Source organism: Mus musculus, chromosome 6, assembly GCF_000001635.26.
Source record: "Mus musculus strain C57BL/6J chromosome 6, GRCm38.p6 C57BL/6J".
In the NCBI taxonomy this organism is placed as follows: domain Eukaryota; kingdom Metazoa; phylum Chordata; class Mammalia; order Rodentia; family Muridae; genus Mus; species Mus musculus.
The window spans coordinates 117,204,333-117,220,669 of NC_000072.6; the positions used below are offsets into that span (position 1 = coordinate 117,204,333).

Sequence of the window (16,337 nt, forward strand, 5' to 3'; positions counted from 1 at the left end):
GGTTAGTGGGGCATAAAAAAGGCAGGAAGTGGGTAAGGATGCTGGCTGGGCTCACAGGCTGCTGAGACATGGAAGGGATGATGGGCTGAAGTGTCCTACAGGCTTCAGGGTGCGAGCCCCACACTCGATTCTGGAAATCCTCCCAAAGTCTTTCTGGCTACACACACACACTCACACACACACATGAATACACACACACACAATGCCACAGTGACTTTCCTGATATATTTGCTGAGCCTCTGTCTTTCAAGCTTGGTTAAGTGACATACTATAAGCCTACATGACCTTTGAGTGCAGGGAGGCAGGATGGAAAGCTTCTGCCACCATGATCTTCTGGAGATGGCGGCTGGGAAGGCAGGCTGACCTTCTGATTTCTCAGCCACCTAGTTGTCCAGCTGCTGACACCCTGGCTCTGGGTCTCCTTCACAGATGTTCTTCTCATCTAGAAATCCACTGGTCCCTCTAGGAGTGTTTTGCTGCCTCACTGGAAAGTGCTGGAAGTGCTGAGCATGGAAGACATCAGTGCTGCTTGGTATCTGGACTCTGACTGATGCCAACTATGGCTGATGAGCAGATTCAAAATTAGCAGGTGACAGGAGCTGAGGTCATATCCACTTAAGCATAAAGCAATGTTTATCGTGAAGAAAAATGAGAATATTAGTAGCTAGTGAACAGGCAAGAAACATGTGGACTATGGTAGGAGAGGTGACATAAGTCGAAGAAAAATGAGAATATTAGTAGCTAGTGAACAGGCAAGAAACATGTGGACTATGGTAGGAGAGGTGACATAAGTCGCTTGAGACTGTTGCTTCAACTCTTGTCAATTGATACAATCTAGCCCTGGGCAGAGGACATAAACTGTCCCTCCAAGGACTTCTCATCTAGCCAGAGAGCATAAAGAAAGGTTTAGCTTCACACTCCCAGATCCCCTGGCCTCTTTCCTTCTTCTCCATACCCCTACTCTTGCACAGTGCTCATTCACTGCAAGTGTAACATGGCTGCCTTCAAAATCCCTACCTTGACCCCATATCTACTTCCAAACTCAGTGTCCCAACACACATTGCTACCATCAGTCTGATAAACCATAGACAGCACACACCAAAATCTGACTCGAAGACAGTGGTGTGGAAGACTAGAGAAGGCTGGAAAAAAGAAAGAAATGGGGAAAATGCTTGGAAGAAGTAATTTTTTTAATTTTCAGTATGTCCCATCTCTCCCCAGGTCAGACTGCTTGGTATGCAGAAGGTACTCGGTAACAGCTCACTGTGCACGTGTTAGTGGGAAGTCTTTTCACTTTCCCAGAGTCACTCATTGTGAAAATCAGCAGATCTCTCCCAGTCTCTCTCCTTCTCTTTCCACAGTGTCCTAACTCAGATCCCCGCCATCTTCCAGCTGCGTCGTGTGACAGTGAGGACAGTCCATGACCCATTGCTCCTTTTGGGATTTTGTGAAAATGCAAAAGCAGTAAGCTGGAGTAGAAACATCTAGAATTTGAATCTTTCTAAGCTCTGTGGTATGTCACTCTCTTGTGGCATGTCTTCCCTGCTTGGTCGGGAAATCAGTACTCTTCCCTCTGGGCCACCAGGGGAACAACCCAGACACAGAGCACTACACAAGGGAGTGTGGGAGTTTGGGGAAACCGAACGCATTTCAGCTTACAGTGTGTTAATCAGGAAACAGCCCTTGATAAACCAGGGAGGAGCTACATCTTAACACCCCAGTGTCTCCCCTTCAACCTGCTCCTGCAATCCACCTTTGCTAGCTAATCACCTCATGCCAAGCTTGTTATCATTTGACATGGAAATAAGTGAATGTGCCAACCGTGTCCTGGGCTCTGAGCTGAAGCTTTTGAGTCCATCAGAACATGTGGTCTTCAAGAGCAGAGTGGCAGAGTCTATTACCATCCCCAGAGCACTGAAGAGAAAGCAGAGCGCCTGGCCGAACAGCAGGCAGGGTTCCTTCATGGCCTCTGTGGCTGGGCTGCTCAATGTGTGGCTATCTTGGACACTGTATTGTATGTCTTTTTAATTTTCTCTATGTTATATTAATTTTATATCTTGAAAGAAAGAGAGAGAGAAAGAAAGAAAGAAAGAAAGAAAGAAAGAAAGAAAGAAAGAAAGGAAGGAAGGAAGGAAGAGAGAGAGAGAGAGAGAGAGAGAGAGAGAGAGAGAGAGAGAGAGAAAGAAAGAAAGAAAGAAAGAAAGAAAGAAAGAAAGGAAGAAAAAGAAAAAGACCTCTTTGGCAAGAGAGTCCCTGTCCCTCCTGGAACTAGAACATTCTTTTGGATGGCCAGGAGCATGTTTGACCTGCAAGTGAATCAGTCAGAGCTGCAATAGTTTTGATCTAGATTCTCTTCCGAGGGTCTCCTATTACATATTTAGTCCCACCATGGTGCCATGATGATTATGAAACATTCTAGATGTTCTAGGCTGTTAGGTCTTTCACTCATGGGGGAATGCCCTTGAGTAAGATTTAGGATTCTGGCCCCTTCCTCAATGATTTCTGATCCCTGGTTATGAGGCCAGTGGTTCTGTTTTCACCCCTGAGATCCCCTGCCCATGTGGGCCTATGCACTGCAGCTCCAAAACAATGCTGCACAACCATGCACTAAAATCTTTAATGTCAGGCTCCAAAATACGTCCTTATTCAAGAGAGAGCTGATCAACTCATTGTGGTAACAGAAAGCTGACTCATACAGAACCCCTCTCTTCTCTCTGCCTACTCCACCCACCACAAGCGGCAATACTTACCTAATTTAATTCTTCCAGGGTTGGTTTTATTCATTCTACCCCTTGTCTTCAACCAAATTTATTTCTAATATTCTCATTTCCAAGTGGACAGTATTGGGTGAATGAAGATACTTGGGAGATAATTTACCTTGGAGGCAAAAGTCACACCATGGGGTCAGTGTCCTCACGACAGAGATCCACACCAATGTGAAAAGATAGAGAAGGCACCGCCACCAAGCCAGCTTCTGGGCTAGACTCTAGACTCTGGGCTTTCCAGACTCTAAAGAAGTAAAGTTTCACTTTAGAAGCCACCCAGTTTGTGGCATTTTGTTTTGTTTTCTGAATAGGCTAAGACAGCAAAATCTTGGAGCTAACCAGGCAACCAGAGACCTCTGGCCCAAAGCCCATACATCATTCCCACTGTTCATGCAACCCTGCCTTGCTTCTGCCCCAGAAACTGCACCAAAGTCCATAGCCAGTACCACCCTGGCTTCTGACTCACATGTGGCCCTGGGCAGTGTGCTCACATTGCTTATTCCTAGAATCTGTGAGCTCAACAGACACTTGTCTTGTGCTCTCTTCTGTCTCTCTTTGCCACAGCTTGAATGATCACATGATAAAGTAATTGAAGACAGGCTCCCAGATCTCATTCAAGCATTTGTAGCTGTTCCCCAAAGCCCTGTCCTTGGACCTTCTGACACTGGTGGATCTGTCCCAGCCATCTTCCTGGTGGGCCCTTAGCCCCCAGCTGGCCTTCTCTGTCCCTGTCTCATGCTTACATTTGCTGTTTCCTACAAGAAAGGCCATTTCCCAACATTTCATATTCTGTCCCTTGTTGAGGCTTAGGGTCATGTGATACTTGAAACCTCCATTTGAAAAAAATTAGTTTGCCCTACTGTGTGCTCAGCTCTCTGCGCTCCTCTTCTGGCCAAATCCTCCTGAGAAGGCACACCCCAGCAGTGCCAACTGAGAGAAGGTGGACACTGGCGCACCCCAGAAGTGCCCAGCTGAGAGGGAAGGTGGACACTTCACTCCCGTGACTCCTGCCTGTTCCTGTGATATCCTCCCCTGAGTCCCATGACTCGGTGAAACCAAGTTTCCCCCCCGAGCCAAAGTTAACCTTGCTCAAAGAGATCATTTCCCCGCTTCCTCTCTAGGGAGGAGAGAAGTGTGGAGCAGAGAAACTGCCCACTTCATGGCCTTCAGAAAGCAAGAGAGAGAGAGAGAGAGAGAGAGAGAGAGAGAGAGAGAGAGAAGGATCCAATGTCCCCTCCAAAGGTCTGGCCCTAATGACCTAACTTCTTTCTCCCACTATGTCTCCCCTCTTCAGAGTTCTGCCATCTCCCGATAGTGTCCTAGGTTGATGGCTGTCTTAGTCAGGGTTTCTATTCCTGCATAAACATCATGACCAAGAAGCAGTTGGGGAGGAAAGGGTTTATTCAGCTTATATTTCCACATTGATATTCATCACTGAAAGAAGTCAGGACTGGAACTCAAGCAGGTCAGAAAGCAGGAGCTGATGCAGAGGCCATGGAGAGATGTTCTTTACTGGCTTGCTTCCCCTGGCTTGCTCAGCCTGCTCTCTTATAGAACCCAAGACTACCAGCCCAGAGATGGTCCCACCCACAGGGGATCTTTCCCCCTTGATCACTAATTGAGAAAATGCCTTACAGCTGGATTTCGTGGAGACATTTCCTCAACTGAAGCTCCTTTCTCTGTGATAACTCCAGCTGTGTCAAGTTGACACAAAACTAGCCAGTACAATAGCCAACCCTTGGGACATTTCCCAAGACCTTAGACAATACTCTTAGTTTCTTATCTTTCTCCCCTGATGAGGGTGGGAAAGCCCCTATTCAAGAAAGACAGTCTCCACACCTATGGCAAATGAAACATCTCATCACTGAAAACACAGGGGCAGATAGAAGATCTGTACAAACAGGCCCTGCCAAGTCTCCACATTGTTACCATTATATTAAATGCTTTGTTCCCAGTTATACTTGTCTCTGACCAGACTCTCCATCAGAAGTGAAAGGTCTCATGGCTCATAAAACTATATAAAATTAAATGTGTATACGACCCTCAGCCTAGCAAAAAGTGAGAAATGGAATCTGTTCTCTCCTACTTAATGCTGGTCCTTAGCTGAGTCGGGAAATTTTAAAGAAAAGATCGTGTGAGAGTCCAGACCTGTTCTAGATCACGTATGCTACACAAAACAACACCTTTCAGGTGTGCTTTGCCTTGGGCCACTTTAGAAAGCAACAAGTTTGGTGTGAGTTTTCCCATTTTGAGTCTAAGTATTTAGATGGAATGTGGAGAGCCTTTTGGGGTGCTGCTTGGCAGGAATCTGACACTGGCCAGGGACAAGGAAATGGGCTTCAGACAGGAATCTGACATTGGCCATGGTAAGGAGGTCAGCCCAGGCAGGAATCTGACATCAGGGCATGATAAGAAAGTACATTTCAGCAAGGATCTAACCTTTGGGCTTTAATAGGGAATTAGGGTAAGGCAGACATTTTTATCTTAGGGTAGAACAAAAGGAGTAGACTTCAGGCAAGATTTTGGGCTTGGACAAGGAAGTGGATTCAGGTATTTTGGTCAATATGATAAGCATTTGGAAACAACTTTCACAGACAGGCATAATCACAGGACTTTGCTTACTGCCTTGCTAGTTCCTTAATGTACTGCTCGCTCTTATTACTTGCATGTAATTAAAATGGTATAAAAAGCAGATTGGGAAAATTAAATGTGGCTTCAGTCTCAGAATTGACTGGGGTCATGCTACAATGTTGTTTAACTGTCTTTTTTCTTTTTAATCCTCACTCCCTCGATGGAGAACCTGTTGACTGACTGAGCGGGCTTGGTCAATGGAATGTCTGTATAGCTTGTTTATACAAGCAAGCACTAACATTTTTTAGAATGCCAGAAGACACAAATAAGTCAAGAATACATCTGTGCTAACAAATGAGCACATCTGTGAATGTATCAAGCGATATTAGAAACACCAGACACACTAGTCTATCAGTTACTTCAGATGGGAACACCCTCACCTGGGACCATGTGAGAAAGAGCACCAGACTGAGACGTGACAAGTCGGCTGACCTGTCACTCTGTCACTAGTCACAAGCCTCATAGAGGAAAATTACCAAAGTGAAAGCTATCTGTCTGCTCTGGACCTCTGGCTCTAGTGAGGTTTCTCCTGTCTGTGACACACAGCCCACTTGAAACTGACACTTTAAAACAGCCCGCCGTGGGGACCAGCATCTGTCTGTGTCACAAGCTGCCCTGTGCCTACAGGTTTATGAGGTTTCTTATCTGGGACCCGATAGAGGCTTCCCTTGGCCCTTATCAACTTAGTGCCTCTCAGAACTCTGCAACCCCCTTAACCCTTCCTTACCCTATGGCGTGTGTGTGTGTGTGTGTGTGTGTGTGTGTGTGTGTGTGTATTATAAAAGTGTGGCCTGAGAGTTAATACTAATTAAGGCTGGAATAAAAGGACACTTGTGTGTGAGTGGCCTTGAGCACCCAGTGAAACAACGCATGCAGTAGTGAAATGTTAATCAAATGCTGACAGTGTAGTGAAATACAAACAGGCCCATCTGTTTCTGACATAGCTCGCTTATGACAGCATGGATGGAATTAGAATCCCCTGAAGTCAGGATGTAAAGAACCAGTTTTCCCAAGCCTGTCCTCCTTTCAACAAGAGTGGCCCTGGCTCCCACGTCAGGCTGAGTAGTGCAGACTGGAAGACAAACAGCCTGCTTCTCTTTCCTCCTTCCAGAAATGCATCTCCGTCCGATGCAACCTCATCACTCACGTGAGTTCCCAGTGCCTGTCATGGCAAGTGACTCCAGGCCAGTTCAAAGCTAATCCATGGAATTCCTAAGAGAAGGCTGGAGGTGTTGCTTGGTGGCAGAGCCAGAGTTTGGCATGTGTGAGCCACTAAGTTCAATACAGTGCCCCATAGTCAAACTCATGGGAGTCTGTGAAGAAGGAAAGAAGTAGAAACTTTGGTAATTACAACATCTTTTAATTTTTCTCTTAAGAAAATGTATCAGTGCAACTTTTTTTTTAATTAGATATTTTCTTCATTTACATTTCAAATGCTATGCCCTTTCCTACTTTCCTCTCTGAAAGTTGCCTATACCCTCCCCCTGCCCTGCTCCCCAACCCACCCACTCCCACTTCATGGCCCTGGCATTCCCCTGTACTGGGGCAGATAATCTTCGCAAGACCAAGGGCCTTTCCTCCCATTGATGGCCTACTAGGCCATCCTCTGCTACATATGCAACTAGAGACAAAAGCCCTGGGAGTACTGATTAGTTCATATTGCTGTTCCACCTATAGGGTTGCAGACCCCTTCGGCTCTTGGGTACTTTCTCTAGCTCTTTCATTGGGGACCCTGTGTTCCATCCAATAGATGACTGTGAGCATCCACTTCTGTATTTTCCAGGCACTGCCATAGCCTCACAAGAGATAGCTATGTCAAGGTCCTGTCAGCAAAATCCTGCTGGCATATGCAATAATGTCTGGGTTTGGTAGTTGTTTATGGGATGGATCCCCGGGTGGGACAGTCTCTGGATGGTCCTTCCTTCCATCTCAGCTCCAAACTTTGTCTTTGTAACTCCTTCCATGGGTATCTTGTTCCCCATTCTAAGAAGGAACGAAGTATCCACACTTTGGTCTTCCTTCTTTTTGAGTTTCATGTGTTTTGCAAGTTGTATCTTGGGTATTCTAAGTTTCTGGGCTAATATCCATTTATCAGTGAGTGCATATCGTGTGTGTTCTTTTGTGATTTGGTTATCTCACTCAGGATGATATCCTCCAGATCTATCCATTTGCCTAAGAATTTCATAAATTCATAATTTTTAATAGCTGAGTAGTACATCCATTTAATAGCTGAGTGTAAATGTACCACATTTTCTGTATCCATTCCTCTGTTGAGGGACATCTGGGTTCTTTTCAACTTCTGGCTATTATAAATAAGGCTGCCATGAACATAGTGGAACATGTGTCCTTATTACATGTTGGAGCATCTTCTGGGTATATGCCGAGGAGTGGTATTGCTGGATCTTCCAGTAGTACTTTGTCCAATTTTCTGAGGAATCGCCAGACTGATTTCCAGAATGGTTGTACCAGCTTGCAATCCCACCAGCAATGGAGGAGTGTTCCTCTTTCTCCACATCCTCTCCAGCATCTGATGTCACCTGAATTTTTGATCTTAGTCATTCTGACTGGTGTGAGGTGGAATCTCAGGTTGTTTTGATATGCATTTCCCTAATGATTAAGGATGTTGAACATTTTTTCAGGTGCTTCTCAGACCTTTGGTATTCCTCAGTTGAGAATTCTTTGTTTAGCTCTGTACTCCATTTTAATAGGGTTATTTGATTTTCTGGAGTCCAGCTTCTTGTGTTCTTTGTATATATTGGATATTAGTCCCCTATCGAATTTAGTATTAGTGTATCCTAAGCTGAATTATCTATCACAAAAGAAGTCCTGCAAGTTTCTTTGTAAGCTTGGGCTAATGTGTTCTGTGGACACAGCTTGCTCAGAATAGAGAGACATGAGAAATGAAGGAAACTGATCAAAGAAGCTAAGTAACAAGGAGGGCCCAAGGGAGGGAGCTTGAATCTTATTCAGAATGGGGAATAAAATAGACATTAGAAGTGCATGGGAAGAGGGAATGGATTGGGAGAGGGGGTGGGGAGGGGAGTGGGGATGGGGATCAGGTGTGTGTGTGTAGGGGTGAGAGGGCTGGGAGAAAGAAGAAAAATTGGTAAGGGGACATCTTTGCACAAGCCAAAGACCTTGGATCGGGGAGACTCCTGGAAGGATATGAGGGTTATCCTAGCTGAGACTCTAGCAGCAGGGAATATGGAGCCTGAAGTGGCTACCTCTTGCAGCCAGGCAGGATTTCCAGTAGAAGGAGGGGGACACCAAACCCACCCACAAAACCTTCAACCCAAAATTTTCCCTGCCTATAGGATGGAGCAGAGATTGAAGAAATGGCCAAACAATGACTGGCCCAATTTGAGACCCCCCAACCCCTGACACTATTAATGATACTCTGCTACTCTTGCAGACAGGATCCTAGCATAACTGTCATCTGAGAGGCTTCATCCAGCAGCAGATGGAAACAGATGCAGAGACCCACAGCCAAAAATTAGGCAGAGTTAAAGGAGTCTTGTGGAAGAGTTCGGGAAAGGATTGAGGAAGCCAGAGGGGTTAAGAGCACTGCAAGAAGATGCACAGAGCCAACTAAACTGGGCCCACGGTGGCTCACAGAGTCTGAACTACCAATCAAACAGCATTCGTGGACTGGACCATCTCACCCTTCCACACACACCTGATTCCCCACCTCGATTCCTCTCCCTACCCCCTCTCCCACCCAATTTCCTCTCTCTATCCATTTCTCTTTTTCTTTCTTTCTTTCTTTCTTTCTTTCTTTCTTTCTTTCTTTCTTTCTGTCTCTCTCTCTCTTTCTTTCTTCCTTTTCTTCCTTCCTTCCTTCTTTCCTTCCTTCCTTCCTTCCTTCCTTCCTTCCTTCCTTCCTTCTTTTGGAGGTTGTTGAACAAGTCAGTGGACTATTGCTTCTGGGGTATGGGGCTCAGGAGCTCTTGGTGGGGCGGGTACCACCACAGGCTTCTGGCTTTGAAGGATGGCACTGGCCCTGAGGATGGCCTCCATACGTAGATCAGGGCGATACTTGTTCTTTCGGATCATGTGCCTGATGCTGCTGAGAGTAGCCAGACCATTCTTGTTGATGGTGGTCCTCACGTAAGAATTGGCAGGTTTCTGCTGATCGTATCTGCGTTTCGTAACTACCACAACCCCTTTGCCATCGGTCTCGGGCTGCACTCTGACAGTCTTGCGGTGAATTTGCCTGTTGTAACTGAAGGAGTTTCGGGCCTTCAGATTATTTGGTTCTGTGATGTAGGTCTGCTTTTTCCTCTTAATCAAGAAACTGAAGCAGTTCTGAACGACCATCCATTACAGATGCACGGACATGGCAGCGGCTCCTCTCCCTATGGCGGCCGGAGACGGAAAAACTGTCCATCCATTTCTAATATCTATTTTGTTTCCCAATCTGGACTGTATCAGATGCACAGCTTGGTCTTCATGTGGGTCCTCCAACAACTGGAGAAAGGGCTGTCTCTGACTCAGGCTCTGTTGCCTGCCTTTAGATCTCTTTTCCCTAGCTGGGCTGCCTTGTCTGGCCTCAGTGAGAGAGGATTTGCTTAGTCCTGATGTGACTTGATAGCTAAGGAGGGATTGGTATCTTGCGGGGGGGGGGGGGGTTCCCCTTCTCTGAGAAGGGGAGGGTGGAATGGGGGAAGGGGACAGGAGGGTAGAACTGGGAGGAGAAGAGATAGGAGGACCTAGATTGGGATGTAAAGTGAATAAATAAGTTAATTAAATAATGAAAAAAAGCTGAGGTTACCTGGGATGGGCCACAGAGGACTTTATTTCTAGGGAAGACAAAAGAGAAAACCTAGACAGAAAGCAGCAAGGGCACACAGAGACAGGCTTAATGAGGGCTGCGGCTTTCAGTGGTACCCGAAAAATCTCTCCTGCCTCCACCTGACGGTTCTCCTCTGGAGATTTCACACCCCACCCTCATACTCCTGCAGCAAATCCATTTCAGAGCACAGCGATGTGAATGAAACCGCCTGCACCTCCCTGTGTGCACAGATTCAGGAAACCATGGGTCTGAATAGGGAAAATGGAGGAGGTGTGTCTTAGTCAGGGTTTCTATTCCTGCACAAACATCATGACCAAGAAGCAAGTTGGGGAGGAAAGGGTTTATTCAGCTCACACTTCCATACTGCTGTTCATCACCAAGGAAGTCAGGACTGGAACTCAAGCAGGTCAGGGAGCAGGAGCTGATGCAGAGGCCACGGAGAGATGTTCTTTACTGGCTTGCTTCCCCTGGCTTGCTCAGCCTGATCTCTTATAGAACCCAAGACTACCAGCCCAGAGATGGTCCCACCCACAAGGGGCCTTTCCCCCTTGATCACTAATTGAGAAAATGCCTTACAGCTGGATTTCGTGGAGACATTTCCTCAACTGAAGCTCCTTTCTCTGTGATAACTCCAGCCATGTCAAGTTGACACAAAACTAGCCAGTACAAGGTGTATCCCTGGCCCCTGCCTCACTGTGTTCTCTCATACCTCAGCTCAGGAGACAGAAATGAATGACACCGAAGCTGAGATCTAAGGCTGGGTGTGACCCCTCCCAGGACACCTGCCCTCCATACCTGCCACTTGAGTTAGCAGCACACAGGCTGGGTGGTGACTTAGTGGCTCACAGCATGGCATCCAGACTCCAAGAAACAAAGCCTGAGATGACCTTTTATTTTCCAGCTTGGCCAGGCCATGGCACCCAGATATTTGATCAAACATCAAGTTGAGGAACAGTTTCTATATCACTCTAAATGTGAATTTTAGGTGAGATAAACTTATCAGCTGATTCTAAGCAGCTAGATCTGTGTCACAAAATACTTTAGGAAAAATATAAATTTATAGATAGATAGAAGACTTATTTTGGTTCATAGAGAACTGGAGATATAGCTCAATGATTGACTGCCAGATAGCATGCCATAGACCTTGGATTCCAGTGCCTGGCACATGAAATTGTAGTAATTGTGCTTATAGTTTCAGAACTCTTTAAGTCTGTGGTCATTTGGCCACACTGTTTCCTGGCCACTGTAAGACAGGACATAAGGATGGACATGGTAAAGGACAATACCGTCCATTGTCTTGTGGTGGCCACAGCTGGAGAGAATGAGAAAGGATGAAGCACACCATGAGGCCACGCCCCCAGTGACTAGCTTCACTGCATTAGGGCTCTCCACTGGAGTCACCTCATGGAAGAATATCCTAGTAGCCTATAAATCAATTCATGATGGCATGAAATTAGAGTGCTCATGAACCAGTTGTGCCCCATGGTCCCTCCCACCTCTGAAAATGGCTGTGCTAGCTAGGTCTAAAGCTTTCAATTGCATGAGTCTTTGGGAGGACTTTTCAAACTGAAACCACAACACCTCCTCAATGGTTCTGACTTCTATTTTGGATTTTTATAAATTGTCTTTATATTTTGGGTTTGACCAGTAGTTCCAACTGGTCCTGAAGCTGCAGCCTTCTGGAATGCTCTGATGATGACCACAATCATGGGAGGTAGTTCTTTTAGAACATACCGTGCACACATCTATATCCTATAGGTTTTGTTAACCTAGAGAACACAGACTAATACATAGCAGTGTGACAGTACTAGTCCCAAGAGGGTACATTGAAAGGCTGAAGTATCTAAGCCACTGCTGATGCCAAACCCTAGAAATCACTGAATATCACTTCTTGGTGCTCTATTAGCAGTATTCATATTCTGGAAGCTGAAATGCCAATGGCTGTTGGACAGTAGGCTCGGACCAGGGGTAAGAGATGGTCTCAATAGCCAGAGTGCAGGTCCATCTAGGGCTCTGATTCCTCACAACCCTACAGTGCATCTCTCCACTGGAAATGAGCAGAAACACCTCTTAGCAAAATAAAGTCACAAGGTTGACCATCATCCTTAAGCTTTTGAAGAAATCTACAGCAAGAGACTCTGGGGTCTAAGTGTTTGGGGGAATAACAGGCAACTTAGAGGAGGGCAAATAGTCCAAACTTCAATACTTTATATGTTCATTCATTTTTTATCTATGTGTGTGTGCACATGTGTGTTCTACCACATGTGTGTAGAAGTCAACATGGGAGAAGTTGGCTCTCTCCTTCCCCATGTGGGCACTGGGGATTGAACTCAGGTTGTCAGACTTGGTAGCAAGGGCTTTTACTTGCTGAGATTTGTCATCCCAATTCCTAAAATTATGTGGGTCAGATTAGTACAAAGCTGGGTACTGGGCCAGTAAGGGAGTCACTGTGTGCCCACTGCATGTCAGACAGCACTCTATACTTCCATAGTCTCATTTAACCACCAAAGTGAATATGCCTAACTTATCTCTGGACATCATTACAAACTGGCAATAGCCATTTCCTTGTCGATTCTCTTGGTTCTGGAGGTGGGTAGACTCAGTGGTGATGGCTGACCCCATGTGCTCATGGTTGGATGGTGCTAGGGGTTGATATGCTTTGAGTGTGTTTAATGTAGTAGCAACTTGGTCCCCAGTGGCAGTGTGGAGGTTAGGAACCCTTAAAGGGAAGTGCCCAGAACAAGACAATTAGGTGATTATGGTATGGCCTTCTCAAAGGGGTAATGTAGCTCTCAGGTAATGGTTGGTTTTCTTTTCTTTTCTTTTCTTTTCTTTTCTTTTCTTTTCTTTTCTTTTCTTTTCTTTTCTATGTGGTTTAGATATTTTCTTTTTTTCATTTCATTTTTTATTAGATATTTTCTTCATTTACATTTCAAATGCTATCCTGAAAGCCCCCTATACTGCCCCCCTGCCCTGCTCCCCAACTCACCCGCTCCCACTTCCTGGCCCTGGCATTTCCCTGTACTGAGGCATATGATCTTCCCAAGACCAAGGGCCTCTTCTCCCATTGATGGCTGACTAGGCCATCCTCTGTTACATATACAACTAGAGACATAGTTCTGGGGAGTACTGGTTAGTTCATATTGTTGTTCTTCCTATAGGGTTACAGATCCCTTTATTTAGCTCCTTGGGTACTTTCTCTAGCTCCTACATTGGGAGCCCTGTGTTCCATCCAATAAATGACTGTGAGCATCCTTCTGTATTTGCCAGGCACTGGCATAGCCTCACAAGAGACAGCTATATCAGGGTCCTGTCAACAAAATCTTGCTGGCATATGGTTGGTTTTCACAAGGATGAGTTTCTACAAGGCAGCCATGCTCCAGGCTCCCTCTTTCTTGCTGTTTTGTCATGTGTTCCCATCATCCACCATGGCCTGAAGTATCCAGCAAGCCTTTCCTACACTCAAGCAGATTCTGAAGTTGAGCTATCACTATTTATTATTTGAATTATTGGGGATGGAGCCCAGAAATTTGGACATACAGGGCAAATGTTCTACCCATGATCTGTAGTACCAGGCAAGTATTATATTTGCAAAACTCCAAAACTGAGAGATAAACAACCCTCCTTTCTTAGTTAAAGCCCAACCTCAGGTACTTCATTATAGCAACACATAGTGGAGTAAGACAGGTGATGAGGACTGAAGTCACATTGAGCCTCAGTTAGTGTGGATGTGACATCATCTGGGTCCTCCATTGAGACCCTGGCTGAAGTTGCCTATGTGGTATCTTCAGGTAGTGCTTGGCTCACTCATGGAGAGGAGTTGAGTATCAAGTAGAAGTATCATAAAGCAGTCTGCAGAAACTGCATGGCTTACTTGACCTCATCTCAGAATTACAGTGTCATTTCTACTGCATGCTGTTTGTTACAGTGAGTCTTGAAAGCCAGTCACATTCAAAGGGAAGGATCGAAACAACATAACAACAACAACAACAACAACAACAAAACACAGACAGGTCTTAAATTCAATATGAATTTCTGTCCTCACACAGAGGAGGGAACCAAGGCCTGGAGATCCCAAGGCCCCCACATCTTGGCTCACACAGCTTGCCAGTTGAAGAAGGGGGAACTGAAAGCAGTCCCGCTAGTGCCCAAAGCCTGTTACTGAGCCGCTGTGCGACCCTGTCCCCCAAAACCAGAAGAAAGAAACTAGTAAGCCCTTTAAAAGCAAGGCAGGGGATTCTGCTAAGGGAGCTGAGAAAATCTGAGCAGTGAGGTCTGCACTGTGTGGAAGGGTCTGAGGATGGGTGCAGAGCCTGAAGAAAGGTGCAAGAGGAAAGCATTCAAGGCACACACAGGATGTGTGCGGTTGGGAACACACACATGATCCCTGACTGCTGGGTGAGCATAAAGGACAGAGAGCTGGATGAAACCTGGCTATAAAAGTGTGTCAGTGCCAGCCTGATGCCTTTCTTGTCTTTCATCTCTGACTGAGCAGCATCAGTAGCACACACAGCTTCTTAGCCTCCATCTGGACCTCTCAAATTCGAACCAATAGAGTTGGGCTCAGCATGCTGTTTTTGCAAGCCTGCCAGGTGATTCTGATTCTGACATGGATTTGAGACACTCCGTTCTTGGTACTGGTGCAGGCGACTACCTAGGCAGATCTGCCTACTGTGGTGTGCTGAGCCTATTGCAAAGAGAGAGCAGACTGTGCGTGTGTGTGTGTGTGTGTGTGTGTGTGTGTGTGTGCATGTATGACTAAGGCTCATCTAGAGCAGGAGGGGGGGGCAGTGGTAGGCTTGGAGAGTGTTTGGTGAGGCACTGGATATTGAGGTTTGGCCCTCCAGTGAGAAAGAGTGAGAGCCACCCTCACTGCCCCCTAAAAACTCACAACACAACATTTCTCTGAATCTCTGAGCCATATTGCTCAAGAGTCAGAGCATAAACAGCTCTCTGGGTCGGGTTACAGGGCTGGTTTCCTGCCATAGTATCAACCTACCTACTCTGCATTTTGCCTTTGGCAAAGCATGGCTGGGTCACGCAGTTTCTCTGTTTCTGAACTGCACCACTGACTTTCATAAGCCACATATGCAGACTGTTTTAAAAACTAAGATAAATGACAGAACCTGGAAATTGAAAACATTCTTGGCATAACGCACTTGCTACTTTTAAAAAATCTCTTGTTGTTATCCATCATGTATTCATTCAAAAGTTGTTGTGCACAAAGTAGGTACAAGACCCTTAGAACACAATCAAGGTCTTTGTTGTGCACCTAGTAGGCACAAGGATCCAAGAATGGAGTCATGGCCTGCTCTCTGGCCTTTTCCTTCTTTGTCCTTCTGTGAGATAGAGAAAAACACAGCTTGGAGTTTAGAATTGGGATTCAGGCATTAAGTTTATGATATTGTAAAATCCCATTTTTAGGCACTCTGGGTCACTTAAGAAATGGATTGAAGATCTGCCTTGCATGTCTCAAACTGTGTGAATCACAAAGAGTCAGAGTAAGGGCGCGGCTGGAGAGCAGTGGGGGCTGTGCACGCGCAGCATCCTCCCTTCTTCCTTCCCTGTCACCTTCTGTCACCCCTGTAGGGTCCTTGGCTCTAAGCAGAACACTCCCTTGCCCAGCTCCATGCCCCCATGTGGAGCCCTACAGATGCCATTCTCTTTCCGGCCACTCCTAGCTGGCTGCTGTTCCAATTCAGCAAAGAACATTAAAAAAACCAGTTCAAGGGTCCACTGCACATAAGCAGATCTTTCTGTTTCTTTGCATTCTTTACTGGGAATTCTCACCAATGTGGTTGATAGAGTCGGCTTATTGATATCTAAGGAATGTGTCCCTCTGTTACATAGGAGGCCCCCGAGAGTTCTGGAGTATAGAGGAAGTCTCCAACAGAGGGGAGAGACAGGACAGAGCACATAGCTGCCAGGGTGCCTGGGTGCCTGAATAGGGGATGGGAGCAGGAAATGCAGAGGCCCAGGTCCCTGAGCTCAGTCTTATAGGACTTTAGGCCTTATGAATTACCCAGAGTAAATTGTTCAAGAGTTTTATACATAAAATCTCCCAAATGCTTTCTTTAAAAAGCACAGATTTATAAACCAAATTGACCATCAGGACAGATCTCCATTCACTGGTGAGGGGGTAGCCCTCA

General features: G+C 45.9%; 1 pseudogene; it reads right to left on the reverse strand.

The window, feature by feature from the left end:
• Rpl28-ps4 (ribosomal protein L28, pseudogene 4) lies at positions 9,300-9,773 on the reverse strand (annotated as a pseudogene).